Below are 18,237 nucleotides of genomic sequence, written 5' to 3'. Positions count from 1 at the left end.
CTGAAATGAAAACTACACTAGAAGGAATCAATAGCAGAATAACTGAGGCAGAAGAACGGATAAGTGACCTGGAAGACAGAATGATGGAATTCACTGCTGCGGAACAGACTAAAGAAAAAAGAATGAAAAGAAATGAAGACAGCCTAAGAGACCTCTGGGACAACATTAAACGCAACAACATTCGCATTATAGGGGTCCCAGAAGGAGAAGAGAGAGAGAAAGGACCAGAGAAAATATTTGAAGAGATTATAGTCGAAAACTTCCCTAACATGGGAAAGGAAATAGCCACCCAAGTCCAGGAAGCGCAGAGAGTCCCATACAGGATAAACCCAAGGAGAAACATGCCGAGACACATAGTAATCAAAGTGGCAAAAATTAAAGACAAAGAAAAATTATTGAAAGCAGCAAGGGAAAAACAACAAATAACATACAAGGGAACTCCCATAAGGTTAACAGCTGATTTCTCAGCAGAAACTCTGCAAGCCAGAAGGGAGTGGCATGATATACTTAAAGTGATGAAAGGGAAGAACCTACAACCAAGATTACTCTACCCGGCAAGGATCTCATTTAGATTTGATGGAGAAATCAAAAGCTTTACAGACAAGCAAAAGCTAAGAGAATTCAGCACCACCAAACCAGCTCTACAACAAATGCTAAAGGAACTTCTCTAAGTGGGAAACACAAGAGAAGAAAAGGACCTACAAAAACAAACCCAAACCAATTAAGAAAATGGTCATAGGGACATACATATCGATAATTACCTTAAACGTGAATGGATTAAATGCCCCAACCAAAAGACATAGACTGGCTGAATGGATACAAAAACAGGACCCATATATATGCTGTCTACAAGAGACCCACTTTAGACCTAGGGACACATACAGACTGAAAGTGAGGGGATGGAAAAAGATATTCCATGCAAATGGAAATCAAAAGAAAGCTGGAGTAGCTATACTCATATCAGATAAAATAGACTTTAAAATAAAGAATGTTACAAGAGACAAGGAAGGACACTACATAATGATCCAGGGATCAATCCAAGAAGAAGATATAACAATTATAAATATATATGCACCCAACATAGGAGCACCTCAATACATAAGGCAACTGCTAACAGCTGTAAAAGAGGAAATCGACAGTAACACAATAATAGTGGGGGACTTTAACACCTCACTTACACCAATGGACAGATCATCCAAAATGAAAATAAATAAGGAAACAGAAGCTTTAAATGACACAATAGACCAGATAGATTTAATTGATATATATAGGACATTCCATCCAAAAACAGCAGATTACACGTTCTTCTCAAGTGCGCACGGAACATTCTCCAATATAGATCACATCTTGGGTCACAAATCAAGCCTCAGTAAATTTAAGAAAATTGAAATCATATCAAGCATCTTTTCTGACCACAATGCTATGAGATTAGAAATGAATTACAGGGAAAAAAACGTAAAAAGGACAAACACATGGAGGCTAAACAATACGTTACTAAATAACCAAGAGATCACTGAAGAAATCAAAGAGGAAATTAAAAAATACCTAGAGACAAATGACAATGAAAACACGACGACCCAAAACCTATGGGATGCAGCAAAAGCGGTTCTAAGAGGGAAGTTTATAGCTATACAAGCCTACCTAAAGAAACAAGAAAAATCTCAAGTAAACAATCTAACCGTACACTTAAAGAAACTAGAGAAAGAAGAACAAACAAAACCCAAAGTTAGCAGAAGGAAAGAAATCATAAAGATCAGAGCAGAAATAAATGAAATAGAAACAAAGAAAACAATAGCAAAGATCAATAAAACTAAAAGTTGGTTCTTTGAGAAGATAAACAAAATTGATAAGCCATTAGCCAGACTCATCAAGAAAAAGAGGGAGAGGACTCAAATCAATAAAATCAGAAATGAAAAAGGAGAAGTTACAACAGACACCGCAGAAATACAAAGCATCCTAAGAGACTACTACAAGCAACTTTATGCCAATAAAATGGACAACCTGGAAGAAATGGACAAATTCTTAGAAAGGTATAACCTTCCAAGACTGAACCAGGAAGAAACAGAAAATATGAACAGACCAATCACAAGTAATGAAATTGAAACTGTGATTAAAAATCTTCCAACAAACAAAAGTCCAGGACCAGATGGCTTCACAGGTGAATTCTATCAAACATTTAGAGAAGAGATAACACCCATCCTTCTCAAACTCTTCCAAAAAATTGCAGAGGAAGGAACACTCCCAAACTCATTCTATGAGGCCACCATCACCCTGATACCAAAACCAGACAAAGACACTACAAAAAAAGAAAATTACAGACCAATATCACTGATGAATATAGATGCAAAAATCCTCAACAAAATACTAGCAAACAGAATCCAACAACACAGTAAAAGGATCATACACCACGATCAAGTGGGATTTATCCCAGGGCTGCAAGGATTCTTCAATATACGCAAATCAATCAATGTGATACACCATATTAACAAATTGAAGAATAAAAACCATATGATCATCTCAATAGATGCAGAAAAAGCTTTTGACAAAATTCAACACCCGTTTATGATAAAAACTCTCCAGAAAGTGGGCGTAGAGGGAACCTACCTCAACATAATAAAGGCCATATATGACAAACCCACAGCAAACATCATTCTCAATGGTGAAAAACTGAAAGCATTTCCTCTAAGATCAGGAACGAGACAAGGATGTCCACTCTCACCACTATTATTCAATATAGTTTTGGAAGTTGTAGCCACGGCATTCAGAGAAGAAAAAGAAATAAAAGGAATACAAATTGGAAAAGAAGAAGTAAAACTGTCACTGTTTGCAGATGACATGATACTATACATAGAGAATCCTAAAAATGCCACCAGAAAACTACTAGAGCTTATCAATGAATTTGGTAAAGTTGCAGGATACAAAATTAATGCACAGAAGTCTCTTGCATTCCTATACACTAATGATGAAAAATCTGAAAGAGAAATTATGGAAACACTCCCATTTACCATTGCAACAAAAAGAATAAAATACCTAGGAATAAACCTACCTAGGGAGACAAAAGACCTGTATGCAGAAAACTATAAGACACTGATGAAAGAAATTAAAGATGATACCAACAGATGAGAGACATTGAATTTTGTATAGTGAAAACAAACAAACAAACAAAAAAACCTTCCTTGGCTGATTCAATCTAATCTAGTACTCTTATTTTGCAAGAAATGTAGAAAACTGAAATGACTTTGGGGGTTTCTTAGTTTACTTGGAGTAGGAGAGCTTCTTTTAAGTTCACTATTTTCTTTAAATAAATGGTTTATTTTATTTCCACTCATGAGCTCTGTATAAGCTAAAATAATAAGCAGGTCTTTTTTCTTGTTTTAGAATTGTGTCCTACGGAGCCCCCTCAAAATGTATTTCAGCCATGGTTACTAACAAAGCAAGAGATAAAAAATCCCTTAAGCTTCAAGGATTACCTGTTGGTCATATAACCAGCTTTTCCCTTCCAGAATTCAGTCCCCAGAGCATTTAACTCAAGTACCTATTCACAGTGTTTTTAAGACCATATCAAGAAAATATATTTATATACCATATAATTAGTGCTCCACTTACATAATACACTTATTATCTAGTTTGTGTTATATGTATAAAGACTACAACTGATCAGAGTTCTGTTTAAATGTTTCTTGATTCACTCTTCAGCCTTTAATTCTTCCAGCTGAGTAATCAAAACATTTTTAACCTGTTTTAATCTCTTATATTATTGCATAGCTCTTCTCTACTTACTCTCTATATCATTTCTAAACCACTTTTTAAAAAATACAATGCATCAGTCTATTAAAGCAAAAACTAGAGCTGAATAAAAAATGATTTCCCCCTGGTTCTCAAAAATGATACACTATTAAGACATTACAATAGCATATGGTTGGTGTGATTGTCCTAGCCTTGATGAGGTAACAGAACAATTGAGATATTTAGTATGTAATCTTTCAGGAGATTCTCTGGTGAGTAAAGATGAGGACAGGTATAAAGATAGTCTCTTTATCTTGTTCGTTGCATGGTAAATCCATAGACAAAAATATGGCTGTTGTTCTTTATGTGATGTAGGAAAATCATTCAATAATACAAGTGAAGCCATGAATTGGCTGCAGAGTTGATGGACATATTCACCACCTAAGCACTACATTGGAACAGTTAGTAACAGAGTTGAGTAGATTTCATAAACTTTCTGGAATAGCAATTGAGGCTGAGAACTAAACAAATGGAGCGTAGGAAACAAAAGAATAAACAAATGAATTAATGAGCTGTTTCTTCCTATTGTCACAGATCACCCATGCCTTCTCATTTTTCTCCTAAAAAAGAGGATCTCAGCTGCTCATTAGACCCTGTTAGAGAGAGGCAGTGTAGCATAGTGGTTAAGAACATAGGCTCTAGAGGTAGCCTGCCTGGGTTTAAGCCCTGATTCCACACTAGTTGCATAACCTAAACAAGTTACTTAAACTCTCTAAGTCTCAATTTTGTCATCTTTAAAGTAGAAAAGATACTAGTGTTTACCTAATAAAATTGTTATGAGTCTTAAACGAGTTAATATTAGTAAAGTCCTTAGAAAAGTATACAACACATACAGTAACTTCTATAAAAATATTCACTGAATAGTTAAATGACAATAATAAATCCAAAAATACTGTTTCTTTGACTTTACTATGTAGCCTTCTTATTTGTTTCTATCATTTCAATTAGTTTATCATCATAATAATCATTAACACTATTATTATTATTATCCCAAAATAATCTTGACAAGCTAATTGTCTCAAAATCTATTAGTCTAATCTATAAATGTGAGAAGTAAATATCATTACATGGATTTTAAAAATTAAATTAACTTAAATTAAAATATATCATTACATGTAGATACTATAGGATCTCAAGCCTAATTTCAGGCTTTTCCCAAGAACCCCTCAAAACAGACAAAGGAAGTCAAAGTAATGAAACAAAGTAATTCAAAGTAATGAAACAGTTTTATCTACTCATAATTCATATAGGCATTATGTCGATTATATCTCAATTTTTTTAAATAATCTATACAGGCAAAAGAGCACTGACCTTCAAATAACCAGCTAGAAAATTCTATACTTATTCCAATGATGCTGTTGTGCAGAAAATGTGGGGCACTCACATCTATAAAACACTGGAGCTGGAAAAGTAAATATGTTTATTTTAGAGACATACATTTGTATTTAGCAAAAAATATTTTTAGCAGGTATGACTCCAGGTCCACAAATTTAGGGATACAAGAAATAGTGTTTCTTTATTTTCTTTTACTCATCTGAAATCTGATGATTTCAGGGATACAGAAAATAGTTTGTTGTCTTATTTTCTTCTAATCGTCTGAAATCTGACTTTGAGCCCCATTCTGCCAGGCTGCTGGAGAAATGCCATTCCATCCACTATTTGGGTTCCCGATTCCCAAGTTGTGTCAGGATCCTGTGATCTTTCAGTGCTGAAGCATGAGAGAGTTTCTCAGTCATCTACCCAAACTGCTTAAGAAGCCCATTGGCCCAATATATCGTGGTCCCTTCTGGTTTAGCATCTCGCTTCTTCTATGCACACTTGGAGCACTGGAGTCAGAGGCAAGGCTAGGAGTCCCTGTGCCTGGGACCCAGGTTTCTGATAAGCACAAGTCCCAGTGACTTTTATCCCCAACCCAGTCTCTGGTATCTTTTCCTTATCTCTCTCTGTTTGTCTATTCTTCTCTTTCTTACCCCTCCAGGACATAAATTAAACTCGGTGGAGGTCATATACTATCAAAATCAAAAAAAGATTTATTGACATCAAAATTTGTATTTATAGCCTACAATAAACATCTGAAGCAAGGAATTTCTAAAAAGGCCTGGCCATGCACTTGGGTTGGAGAAGCAGGAATAAGTACATGGCAAAATACAAATTATTACTTTCAAAAATTATCCTGCCACACATCAAAAACCCAATTTAATGGCTTTTCTTATTTGAAGGACTTGGCTCTGAATAACTTTTGACTACTTCAAAAAATAAAATTTACTCTCAGTCAATTCCATCTTGTATAGACATTCAAAAGGCTCTGTGACCCTGAGATAGAACTGGCAGGATTCATTCTTAAATCACAAAAAAATAATGTTGACTTGGAAATATGAAAACACGCTTTTTATTTTACAAGTGATATAGTGACTGTCTTAGTTCAGACTACTATAACAAATTACCATATACTGGGTGGCTTAAACAACAAACTTTTATTTCTCACAGTTCTGGAGGCTAGAATTCCAATGTCAAGATAGCAGCAGATTCAGTGTCTGGTGAGGGCCTACTTCCTGGTTCATAGATGTCCATCTTCTTGCTGTGTCCTCACATGGTGGAAGAACAGGAGAGCTCTCTGGGGTCTCTTTTAAGGTCACCAGTCCCATTCATGAGGGTTCCACCTTCACGACCTAACCACCTCCTAAACGTCCCACCTCCTAATACCAGCACATTAGGGGTTAGAGTTTCAACCGATGAATTGGGAGGAGGGGGGATATAAACATGCAGTCCATAACAGTGACCATCACAAATCAAGAAATAATAGCTCATGCTTTCCAAATACTTACTAGAGTCCACTTAGATCAACTTATGAAATCCTCACAACAATTCATGAGATAAATCCCATAACTATCTTCATTTATATATGAGGAACCTGAGTCACAAAGAAGTTATGCAGTTGGGCAATGTCACATATCTGGTGAAAGCCTGGGTGCCAAGTCTGTCCACCAACCCTACCTAGTGATGCTGCTCCAAATAGAGAGCCGGGATGTAAACCCATAGTGAACATCAGCACCAGGCAGTCAGCAAGATATTGTTGTTGTTGTTATTTAACAAAGCAATCAAAAGAGATAGACTCTTTCTCCAGGCACAGGTGCTCACTATTTCACCAACTGCTCCATTCCATGTTTGCTCAAAATGTTAGAGAATTCTTCCCTGTGATGAGGTGTAATTACCTGCCCACTGGCTTAGAGTCTGCTCTCTGAAGCTGCACAGAGTAAGTCTGCTCTTACACGACAACGCCTTAAACCTTAAATGCATATTTCATATGTTGAAAAATTCATGTGTTGAAGTTTCTATGTGATGGTATTTGGATATGAAGCCTTTGGGGGTGATTAGGTCATGATGGTGGAGCCCTCATAAATGAGACTAGTGCCCTTATAAAAAGAGGCCAGAGAGCTTTCTCACTGCCTTTCCACCATATGAGGGTACAATGAGAAGCCAGGCATCTGCAACCCAGAAGAGCGTCCTCACCCGAACTTAACTGTGCTGGCACCCTGATCTTTGACTTCCAGCCCCCAGAACTGTGAGAAATAAATTTCTGTTGTTTAAAAGCCACCCAGTCAAACTATTTTAAATTCAATATAGAAATATATCCCACCAGATTCATTTTATTAAATTTTTATTTTGCAATGTTTGTTCCTTTGATTTGACATCTTTCTTCTGCAGTTAAGATGTCACTGTCAGGTCTTATAATTTACTTTTAACGAGCAAAGCAGAACTCAGCCTTGAATCCTTCAACTGGGAGAACTATTTAGTTTGATTCAGTTTCACTATATAATGGACTCTATAAAGCTTATTAAATACTAATTTAAAAACAAAAGTAAGCATGGTAATTAACCATGTAACCATATAAAAGACTGATGTGAATAGCAAAAACATTGGGTATGTACTTATCAAAATGTTAACAGTGATGATTGGTGGGAATATAGGTGATTGTTCTCTCCCTAAAAAATTAAAATTTTTAAAAAATTATTATGCTTTTATAATGAGATGAAAATAAACATTTTATTTAAAGGGAGTTTGAATGTTCCCAGTAGCTAGAGCTGCCTTGTCGTGGGGAGAATAGGTAATGATTAAATTTTGCCTCAAAGTCTGTATTTAAATAAGGATTAAATTAAACATATAACTTTAATTTTTTAAAAAAAGCCGCCCAATCTATGGTTTTGTTCTAACAGCCTGAGTGAAGACAATCTGGTTTCTAATGGGCCATTGCAAAAAATTGACTAGTTCCTTAATAGAACTGCTGTGAAAGTTGATTTTGATGGAATGTGTCTGCCACCTACTGTAATTTTTGTGAATGACCAGCCAGCAAGCTTCTTTTATCTTAAAAAAAAAAAAACTTGGAATAAAACCTCATTAACACTGTTCTAAGAACCTAGAGAAGTGCTGCAAAGAGTACCTCTAGGCCTTGAGATGACCCAAGTATTACAGCTCTTTTCTACCTTATGATCAAAAAGGATAGAGACAATAAATAAGGTTGTTGGAAGCCAAACCTCACTTTTGTTATTGATAAGCTGATGTTGGCCCTTGTTATATGTACAGAGGTATGAAAGCTACATGCTCTGAAGGCTCAACCCTAAATTAGACCCACTGCTAAGGGTTCAAACAGTGCTAAACCACCACAGACCTTCCCAAGTAGAAGCCTGTCCCTAAAACTCTTAGTGCCTGGAGGAACAGAGAAGAATGAACACTGCCTGAGGGCAGGAAGCAGAGAGAGAAATGCCCACCTCCTCCCTCCACACCCTCATCCAACATGGTAAAACATCCCCAGCCCCACCGTGCTGGCTGAACATATGTCCATCCACGAGGAAGGAAATGTCAGGAAGCAAGAAAGACTGGCCTTCGTCCCTCCCATCCTACCACACCCTTGCTGAAAAAAGATCAGGAAATTGTAAATTGTTGAGAACGAGTAAATCACGTAAACAGTAAAAGCAGGAAAGACAAAGAACAGAACAAGATCAATTTTTAAAACATTTTTCACCAACTCAGACAGCCAATAGGGAATAGAATGTTAAAGCTCTTTGTTGCGAGAAGTAAATCAGCTTTACGCACGTCAAGCACTTAGCACACGCCTATTTCCACCCTTAGGGAGTGAATCTTCCAAAGAGTAGAATAAACCATGTCTCTTCTCCCTCCGTTGGCCTCTGATTCTGCTCAGAGTAAAACCTAAGACTCTAAGATGACCTACCAAGCGCCGTGTGATCTGGCCTCTCAGGAGCTCCCACCACATCTCCTGTCACTACACTCCTCGCCCTTCCTCCAGCATGCCAGGCAGGCCCCTCCTCAGAGCCTTTTCCCTCCGTTTGGAATGCTCTTCTCCCAGGCAGTTTCATCTCTCACTCCCTCTCTCCTCATACATCCACCGTCTCAGTGGGTCTCCATGGTTACGACCCCAATCACCACCACCCCACCTGCTCAGCCCTCTATGCCCCATCCTTTCTTCAGTTTTCTCTTTCGCACTTAGCGTCACCTGACACTATAGATTTTTTTTATGGGTTTTTTTGTTTGTGTCTCTTGTCAGGCACATACGCGGGCACACACACACACACACACACACACTTTTCTTTGCTTTTTAAACTGCTTCATCAATTTCATATTATGAGAAGAATATTTTTTTCCTATAACTGGGTGAAATTGCCCTGCTGGACAGAAACTTTTACACTGAGACAAAACAATATTCAATTAGAAACTGGTAAGTAGAAACGCCAAAAGATTTACAGAAAAAGTGATCACAAAATTACAAACTTGTAGAGCAGAGGCCACATTGTTAACCTCAGGGGAAAATTTAGGATTCAAGGTTTAAGGCAGAAGTCATACATAATGACTGTCGGGCTCAGCAGTTTGGAAGTGCACATTTGCTGCTCCCTAGTCTTTCTCCTGATTTCCATCATCTGCCCTACGTACTTGTCTACATCCTCTCCCACTTCATTGTGATCAATGTGCCTGTCGGGCATGGCCCATAGAAAATTAGGGACAAGTCGCCTAGCCCTGCCCCAGCCTTACATTTCCCCCAGGCTTCTGGCCTAAGCCCCCTCTCAAATGACGTGATTCCTCTCCACTCTGCACAGGGCCCCGGTTCCCTCCTTCGTTCTCCTGCTGGGCATTTTCCATGTTGAGTTTTTTTACTGCTTGTTCTTCTTTGGACACCATTGCTCCTGGACCTATTCAGCTGTCCCCTCCTCCTCCCGATTTTCGACTCGGGTGGGTCTGGGACATTTAGATCTGCAGACCTTCTCCCCCTCAGACTCCTACTCTTTGGGGCTGCCCCCACCCAGCAATCCCTCAGGGCTACTGGGAGCAGGGACCAAGGAGGGAGTGAGCAAAGTTAGGGTCTATACACATACACGCACACACACACACACTTTTGAATGAAGCTCCAGGAGACTAGAGATTGGTTTATTTTGTTCATGGCTGTTATCACCAGGCTCTAGAACACATAGCAGAGCACATAGTAGATGCTCAATAAATGTTTGTGGAATGATGGACATAATAAATGAACATCTTGCCCAGTTTTCTAAAAGTGTGGTTTACGGACTCTTTCTAAGTCACCTGGTTATAGTATTGTCGACTAAAAAATTATGCACAACCTAAAAGTTGAGAGTTATGTTTTATTCAGCAGGATTTTTAGGACTTCAAGCTCAGGAGGCAGCATCTCAAGTAACCCTGAGAGAACTGCTGAAGGAGGCAAGTGCGGGAGCCAGAATATATAGGAGTTTTGCAACAAAGGGCAGGTAGTCTGAACATCAAAAGATTATTGTTAATTAAAGAAGACCAGATATGTCATGTTAAGGAATTTAGCGCTTTTCTATGTATGGGAAGAGGCAAGAGTCTGGGCTCACTGAAATCATTCCTTTGATATGCACCTCAGCTAACTGGGGCCAGTGTCCTGTGTTTTCTCAGGGCTCACCGTGGGGAGGGCTGCAGTCTGATGGCTATGAGATGGCAGGTATTCTTTGTTTCCCTCCCGAGTTCCCTCAGGGCTCACAAACTCACCTTGGCTGGTGGCTGCAATCTCTGATGATTGTGACATCCTTTGTTTACTGATATGGCAGGCAATATTCCATTTCTCAGTATGCTTATGGAAAAATGCTGAGGCCCACTCCAGACCTCCTGAATTAAAATCTCTCAGGTTGGGTCAGGAAATTTTCATCTACCTGGCACACAAAAGTTTGAGAACAATTAATCCAAGCCTAACCCAGTCATTTCACAGGAAGGGGATGATGGCCAAGACTACAGAGCTAGTTTGTAGAAAACAAGGACTACAACTACCATTTCATGCTCTTTCCATTGCAAATTATTTTCATTCGTAGCATCCAAAATGGTGTTAAGTTCTCCAAAATCGTGTTCAGTTGGAAAACGACACTAGTCTTTGGGGTTCCTACAAGGAGACCATACAACACTAATTAAAATATTTTTTCTGACAAATTGTTGCAAAATGAAAACAGTAACCGAAAAACATGCAAAATTGTAAAGATTATATACAATTTTCAGGAAAATATAAATTTTAACAGTAGAATTTTATCTTATTCTTTTGACCCCAAATTTTCACCACTACATTTCCCTGCTGTACTAAAGAGTAATAATTCATTTAAGTGATTTTTACTGAGCACCCCTGCTCTGTTCTAGAGCAGCAATAACAAAAAGACAAAGTCCCTGCCCTCATGGAACAGCCACTGGGGAAACAGTTGGGGAAACAGTCAATAAACACAAAGATAAGTATATAATTCAGAGAGTCATTAGTGCTATGAAAGAAAAATGAAGCAAGTTACTGAGATGGAAGGCAACAGGAGCAGGATGGGAAGGGAGAAGGGGTGCTATTTTTTATATCAGGGGTTCAGGAAGGCCTCTCAGAGGGGATCGCATGTGAACAGAGACCTGGATGAAGGAAGGAAAGAAGTCAAAGCAAGGTCAAGTGCCCTGAGTCAGAAGATTCATATTCAGGTGATTTATTAAAAAAATGTTCCCCAAGTGTTTGTACGGAGAAAAGAGAACCCTTGTGCACTGTTGATGGGAATGTAAATTGGTGCAACAACTATAAAAAAACATTATGAAGGTTCCTCAAAAATTTTAAAGTAGAACTGTCATATGATCCAGGATTCCACTTCTGAGTATTTATCTGAAGGAAATGAAATCACTTATCTTGAAAAGACATCTGCACCCCACGTTCATTGCAACATTATTTACAATATCCAAGACATAGAAACAACCTAAGTGTTCATCAAGAGATGAATGGATAAAGAAAATGAGGTATGTATGTATACAGTGGAATACCATGAAGCCATTAAAGAGAAGAAAATCTTGCCATTTGCAGCAACATGGATAGACCCAGAGGGCATTATGCTAAGTGAAATAAGTCAGACTGAGAAAGACAAGTACTGTAGGATTTCACTTGTATGTGGAATCAAAAAAAAAAAAAACCAAACTCATAGATACAGAGAACAGATCGGTGGTTTCCAATGGCAGGGCGTGGGAGGGTTGGAAAATGGATGAAGGTGGTCAAAAGGTACAAACTTCCAGTTATAAGATAAATAGGTGCTGGGGATGTGAAGTACAACATGGTGACTATAGTTAATAATGCTGCCTTTAATATTTGAAAGTTGCTGAGAGTAGATCTTAAAAGTTCTCATCACATACACACACAAAATTGTAACTATGTGAGGTGAAGGATGTTAACTAGACTTATTGTGGTGATAATTTCACACCATATGCAAACATCAAATTATTATGTTGCACTCCTGAACTAATGCAATGTTGTATGTCAATTATACCTCAATTTAAAAATCATTATGTACATCTAAAACTAATACAATGTTATATGTCAATTAAATCTTTATTAAAAATTAAATTTTAAAATGGCTCATGGGAACAATATTTCCTGAGTTCTTTCAAAAAAAAAACAAAAACAAAAAAACAAGAAGGAGAAGAAGAAAGAAAAAAGAAAAAAAGAAAGAAAATGATCCCAAGAGAAACTAGTAAGGGAGTTGGGGAAGCAGGATAGGGAGGGAAGAAAGACAGGAAAGGGTGCGATCTCATGGGCCTCAGCCAGATCCTTCAGGGGACCTCTGGAATGTAGATTATTGCTCAGAGTTTAGAGTTTATCCCAACTGGAGTCAAAGGAGCTGGGTTTTCATACTTCTGCAGCAGTTGAGGACTGGGCAGGTTGGTGCAGGAGGAATGTAAACTCCCTGTCAATTCCTTTTGCCTTTGCCTAAGCAAAGCAGCTCTAATACTGATTTCACTTCCTTAGGCTATATACCCAGAAGTTACACTAAGTGAAATAAGCCAGACACAGAAAGGCAAATACTGGATGATCCCACTTACATGCGGAATCTAAAAAATTGAACTCACCGAATAATCAGAAAATAGAACAGTGGTTGCCAGAGACCGGGAGCTGAGGGAGACGGAGAGATGCTGGTCAAAGGGTACAAATTTTCACTTATAAAATGATTAAGTTCTGGGGATATAACATACAGCATAGTGACTGTAGTTAATAACACTGTATCGTGTGCTTGACATTTTCTGAGAAAGTAGATCTTAAGTGTTCTCACCACCAAAAAAAGAGCTAACTTTGTGAGGTGATGGATGTGTTAATTAACTTGATTGTGGTAATCATTTCACAATATATATATATATCAAATCATCATGTTGTTTAATTGTGAACAACAAAAAGAATATATTTTTGTGCATTTCTGAAGTGTTTAAATTAAAATTAAAAGATTTTTTAAATCATCATGGGACTTCCCTGGTGGCGCAGTGGTTAAGAATCCACCTGCCAATGCAGGGGACGTGGGTTCGAGCCCTGGTCTGGGAAGATCCCACATGCTGTGGAGCAACTAAGCCCATGCACCACAGCTACTGAGCCTGCACTCTAGAGCCCGCGAGCCACAACTACTGAGCCCACATGCCACAACTACTGAAGCCCGTGCACCTAGAGCCTGTGTTCCTCAATAAGAGAAGCCACGGCAATGAGAAGCCCGCACACCACAACGAAGAGTAGCCTCTGCTCGCCGCAACTAGAGAAAGCCCACACACAGCAACGAAGACCTAACACAGCCAAAAATAAATAAATAAAATAAATAATATAAATAAATAAATAAATAATAATTTTAAAAAATCATCATGTTGTATACCCTAAATATATAGGATTTTTATTAGTCAGTTATACCTCAAAAAAAGCAATTCTAATCACCCAAGGATAGTCCTCCTAAGAGAGTTGTAGGTGTTGGCCATTAAAAAGCAGGCAGAAATCGTTTACCAAAGGGTCCCAGAGGATCTAGGCAGAGCACCGACAGGGTCCAATACAGCGTGTTCAGGAACTGAAAGGCTAGGGAGGGGGGAAATGGTTGGAAATAGGATTGTGATACTGGTTTTGAAGCCAAATCCAGCCTCTGTACCCCTACACCAAATTAAATCTTGGAGACAGAGTTTCGGGGGAAGTAGAAAAGAATACCTTTATTGCTTTTCCAGGCGAGGGGGCCACAGCGGGCTAATGCCCTCAAAACTGTGTGTCCCCACTTGGAGAGGGTAGTGAGAAGATTTATAGTCATGGTTCAAAGAGGGCGTGATCAGTTTGTGGACATTCTTCTGATTTGTTGATGGTGAGGTAAGTGGGAGTCAGCATCATAAACCTTCTGGTTCCAACTGGTCTGGGGTCTACGTGCTGGTGGGCAGCATACCATTGTTAATCGTTAACCAGGACCTTGCCCCAAGGCTGCACTATTGTTTCTCTTGACTGTTTGTTTCTCCCTTGTCTCACATCCCCTCCTTTCTCTAATTAACAACTGCTTGAATCTGCCCATTGGAACTCAGGGAAGGTCATGGTGGCTGAATGAAGCCTATTTCCTGTAATCAAAGAAATGGGGGACACAGAAAAAAGGCTTTTGTGCCCAGGAGCCCCATAGGGCCCTGCCAGTATTAGTTCCCAGTATTTCAGAACACCATTCTATTTTTTTCATTAAATAAACATGTATTGAGTACCTATGATGTGCCAAATGCTATGCCAGCCCTGAGGATACAGTGGTGGACAATGGAGACACAGTTACTGTGTCCTTTGGCACTTATAATCTGACCATGAATAGAAACATTAATTTCAAGTACTACAGGATACAAAACAGGAGAACATAAACCAATTTGGGAGTCAGAGAAGGCCTCCCTGAGGAAGTAGTATCTAAACTGAAAGTGAATAAGATGTAGTCAGGCATGGCTGGGCTAGGGGGAAGGTAAGGAGGGGGTGTTTCAGGAGGTGGAACCACATGTTCAAAGGCCAGGAGGCGCGAAGGGTGTGGTGAGGTCAAGGAACTGAAAGAAATCTGGCATGACTGGGGCAGAAAGAGTGACGGCAGCAGGTGAAGATGGGGATGACAGGAGTGATCAGATTGAGGAGTAGCTAGTGGGCCAAGTTGAAGATGATATACTGCAATCCAAGGACAATGACGGGATTTAAATAGGACTTGGTGGTTAATTGGATGTGGAAGTGGTGATTGGCGATGCTGGATTTACAATACACATTTCTAAGAAAAACTAAGAATGTAGGAGGGAAAACAAGTTTTGGGGAAAGTGTTTTGCCACTTTGCTCTGTTTTAAAATATTAGTAGTTTAAGATGCTTATTTTGCTATTTCAAAAACATCTGAAATCTGAGTGTTATGTAAAGTGAGATCCCATTTTTGTTTCTCATGTATATGTATATATATATATATATATATATATATATATATATATATATATATATAAAAGAATGTGTACAAAATTGTAACTTGTTCCTCTAGAAAGTAGGATTACAGAAGGTTTTCACTCCCTACTTTGCGTATTTCTGTATTGCTTGAATTTTTATGAGCATACGTTTTTAAAATAATGATTAAAATGTTGCCTATAATAATGTGCAAAGATGAGAGAAAAGGAAAATAAAGGAGGGCTCTTTTTACAGATGAATGCTAGATAGAAAATATATGGGACTTCACTAGATAGAAAATATATGGTTAAGACTCTGCGCTTCCACTGCAGGGGGCACAGTTTCAATCCCTGGTCGGGGAAGATCCCACATGCCATGTGGTGTGGCCAAAAAAAAAAAAAAAAAAAGGAAGAAAATATAGAAGAAATTACTGAATTAAGAAATCACCCTTTTGGGCTTCCCTGGTGGCACAGTGGTTGAGAATCTGCCTGCCAATGCAGGGGACATGGGTTCGAGCCCTGGTCTGGGAGGATCCCACATGCCGCGGAGCAGCTGGGCCCGTGAGCCACAATTACTGAGCCTGCACGTCTGGAGCCTGTGCGCCGCAACAAGAGAGGCCGCAGTAGGAGAGGCCCGTGCACCTCGATGAAGAGTGGTCCCCACTCGCTGCTACTAGAGAAAGCCCTCGCGCAGAAACGAAGACCCAACACAGCCAAAAATTAATTAATTAATTAATTAATTAAAAAAAAAATCTTCCAACAAACAAAAGCCCAGGACCAGATGGCTTCACATGAGAATTCTATCAAACATTTAGAGAAGAGCTAACACCTATCCTTCTCAAACTCTTCCAAAATATAGCAGAGGGAGGAACACTCCCAAACTCATTCTATGAGACCACCATCACCCTGATACCAAAAGCAGACAAAGATGCCACAAAAAAAGAAAACTACATGCCAATATCACTGATTAACATAGATGCAAAAATCCTCAACAAAATACTAGAAAACAGAAGCCAACAGCACATCAAAAGGATCATACACCATGATCAAGTGGGGTTTATCCCAGGGATGCAAGGATGCTTCAATATACGCAAATCAATCAATGTGATACACCACATTAACAAATTGAAGGAGAAAAACCATATGTCATGTCAATAGATGCAGAAAAAGCTTTTGACAAAATTCAACACCCACTTATGATAAAAAAAAAAAAAAAAAACCCTCCAGAAAGTAGGCATAGAGGGAATTTAGGCCCTATATGACAAACCCGCAGCCAACATCATTCTCAATGGTGAAAAACTGAAACCATTTCCACTAAGATCAGGAACAAGACAAGGTTGCCCACTCTCACCACTATTATTCAATATAGTTTTGGAAGTTTTAGCCACAGCAATCAGAAAACAAAAAGAAATAAAAGGAATCCAAATCAGAAAAGAAGAAATAAACTGTCACTGTTTGCAGATGACATGATACCCTACGTAGAGAATCCTAAAGATGCTACTAGAAAACTACTGAAGTTAATCAATGAATTTGTTAAGGTAGCAGGATACAAAGTTAATGCACAGAAATCTCTTACATTCCTATACACTAATGATGAAAAATCTGAAAGAGAAATTAAGGAAACACTCCCATTTACCATTGCAACCAAAAGAATAAAATACCTAGGGATAAACCTACCTAAGGAGACAAAAGACCTGTATGCAGAAAACTATAAGACACTGATGAAAGAAATTAAAGATGATACCAACAGATGGAGAGATATACCATGTTCTTGGATTGGAAAAATCAACATTGTGAAAACGACTATACTACCCAAAGCAATCTACAGATTCAATTCAATCCCTACCAAACTACCACTGGCATTTTGCAAAGAACTAGAACAAAAAATCTGAGAATTGTATGGAAACACAAAAGACCCCAAATAGCCAAAGCAATCTTGAGAAAGAAAAACGGAGTTGGAGGAATCAGGCTCCCTGACTTCAGACTATACTATAAAGCTACAGTAATCAAGACAGTATGGTACTGGCACAAAAACAGAATTATAGATCAATGGAACAGGAAAGAAAGCCCAGAGATAAACCCATGCACATATGGTCACCTTATCTTTGATAAAGGAGGCAAGAATATACAATGGAGAAAAGACAGCCTCTTCAATAAGTAGTGCTGGGAAAATTGGACAGCTACATGTAAAAGAATGAAATTAGAACACTCCCTAACACCATACACAAAAATAAACTCAAAATGGATTAAAGACCTAAATGTAAGGCCAGACACTGTAAAACTCTTAGAGGAAACATAGGTAGAACACTCCATGACATAAATCACAGCAAGATCCTTTTTGACCCACCTCCTAGAGAAATGGAAATAAAAACAAAAATAAACAAATGGGACCTAATGAAACTGAAAAGCTTTTGCACAGCAAAGGAAACCATAAACAAGATGAAAAGACAACCCTCAGAATGGGAGAAAATATTTGCAAACAAAGCAACTGACAAAGGATTAATCTCCAAAGTATACAAGCAACTCATGCAGCTCAATATCAAAAAAACAAACAACCCAATCCAAAAATGGGCAGAAGGCCTAAATAGACATTTCTCCAAAGAAGATATACAGATTGTCAACAAACACATGAAAGGATGCTCAACATCACTAATCATTAGAGAAATGCAAGTCAAAACTATAATGAGGTATCACCTCACAGCGGTCAGAATGACCACCAACAAAAAATCTACAAACAATAAATG

At 38.5% G+C, this 18,237-nt stretch overlaps 1 protein-coding gene and 1 pseudogene across 1 annotated transcript in view; one reads left to right on the top strand and one right to left on the bottom strand.

The window, feature by feature from the left end:
• LPCAT4 (lysophosphatidylcholine acyltransferase 4) overlaps window positions 1-18,237 on the top strand; it is a 189,457-nt gene that overhangs the window by 141,710 nt on the left and 29,510 nt on the right. The gene's annotated exons all lie outside the window — the stretch shown is intronic.
• LOC132360821 (protein BEX4-like) lies at window positions 9,637-9,975 on the bottom strand (annotated as a pseudogene).

This window comes from Balaenoptera ricei, chromosome 2, assembly GCF_028023285.1.
Source record: "Balaenoptera ricei isolate mBalRic1 chromosome 2, mBalRic1.hap2, whole genome shotgun sequence".
NCBI classification, from domain to species: domain Eukaryota; kingdom Metazoa; phylum Chordata; class Mammalia; order Artiodactyla; family Balaenopteridae; genus Balaenoptera; species Balaenoptera ricei.
The sequence above is the reverse complement of the archived record's forward strand: the minus strand, read 5'-3'. Positions and strand labels throughout refer to the sequence as shown.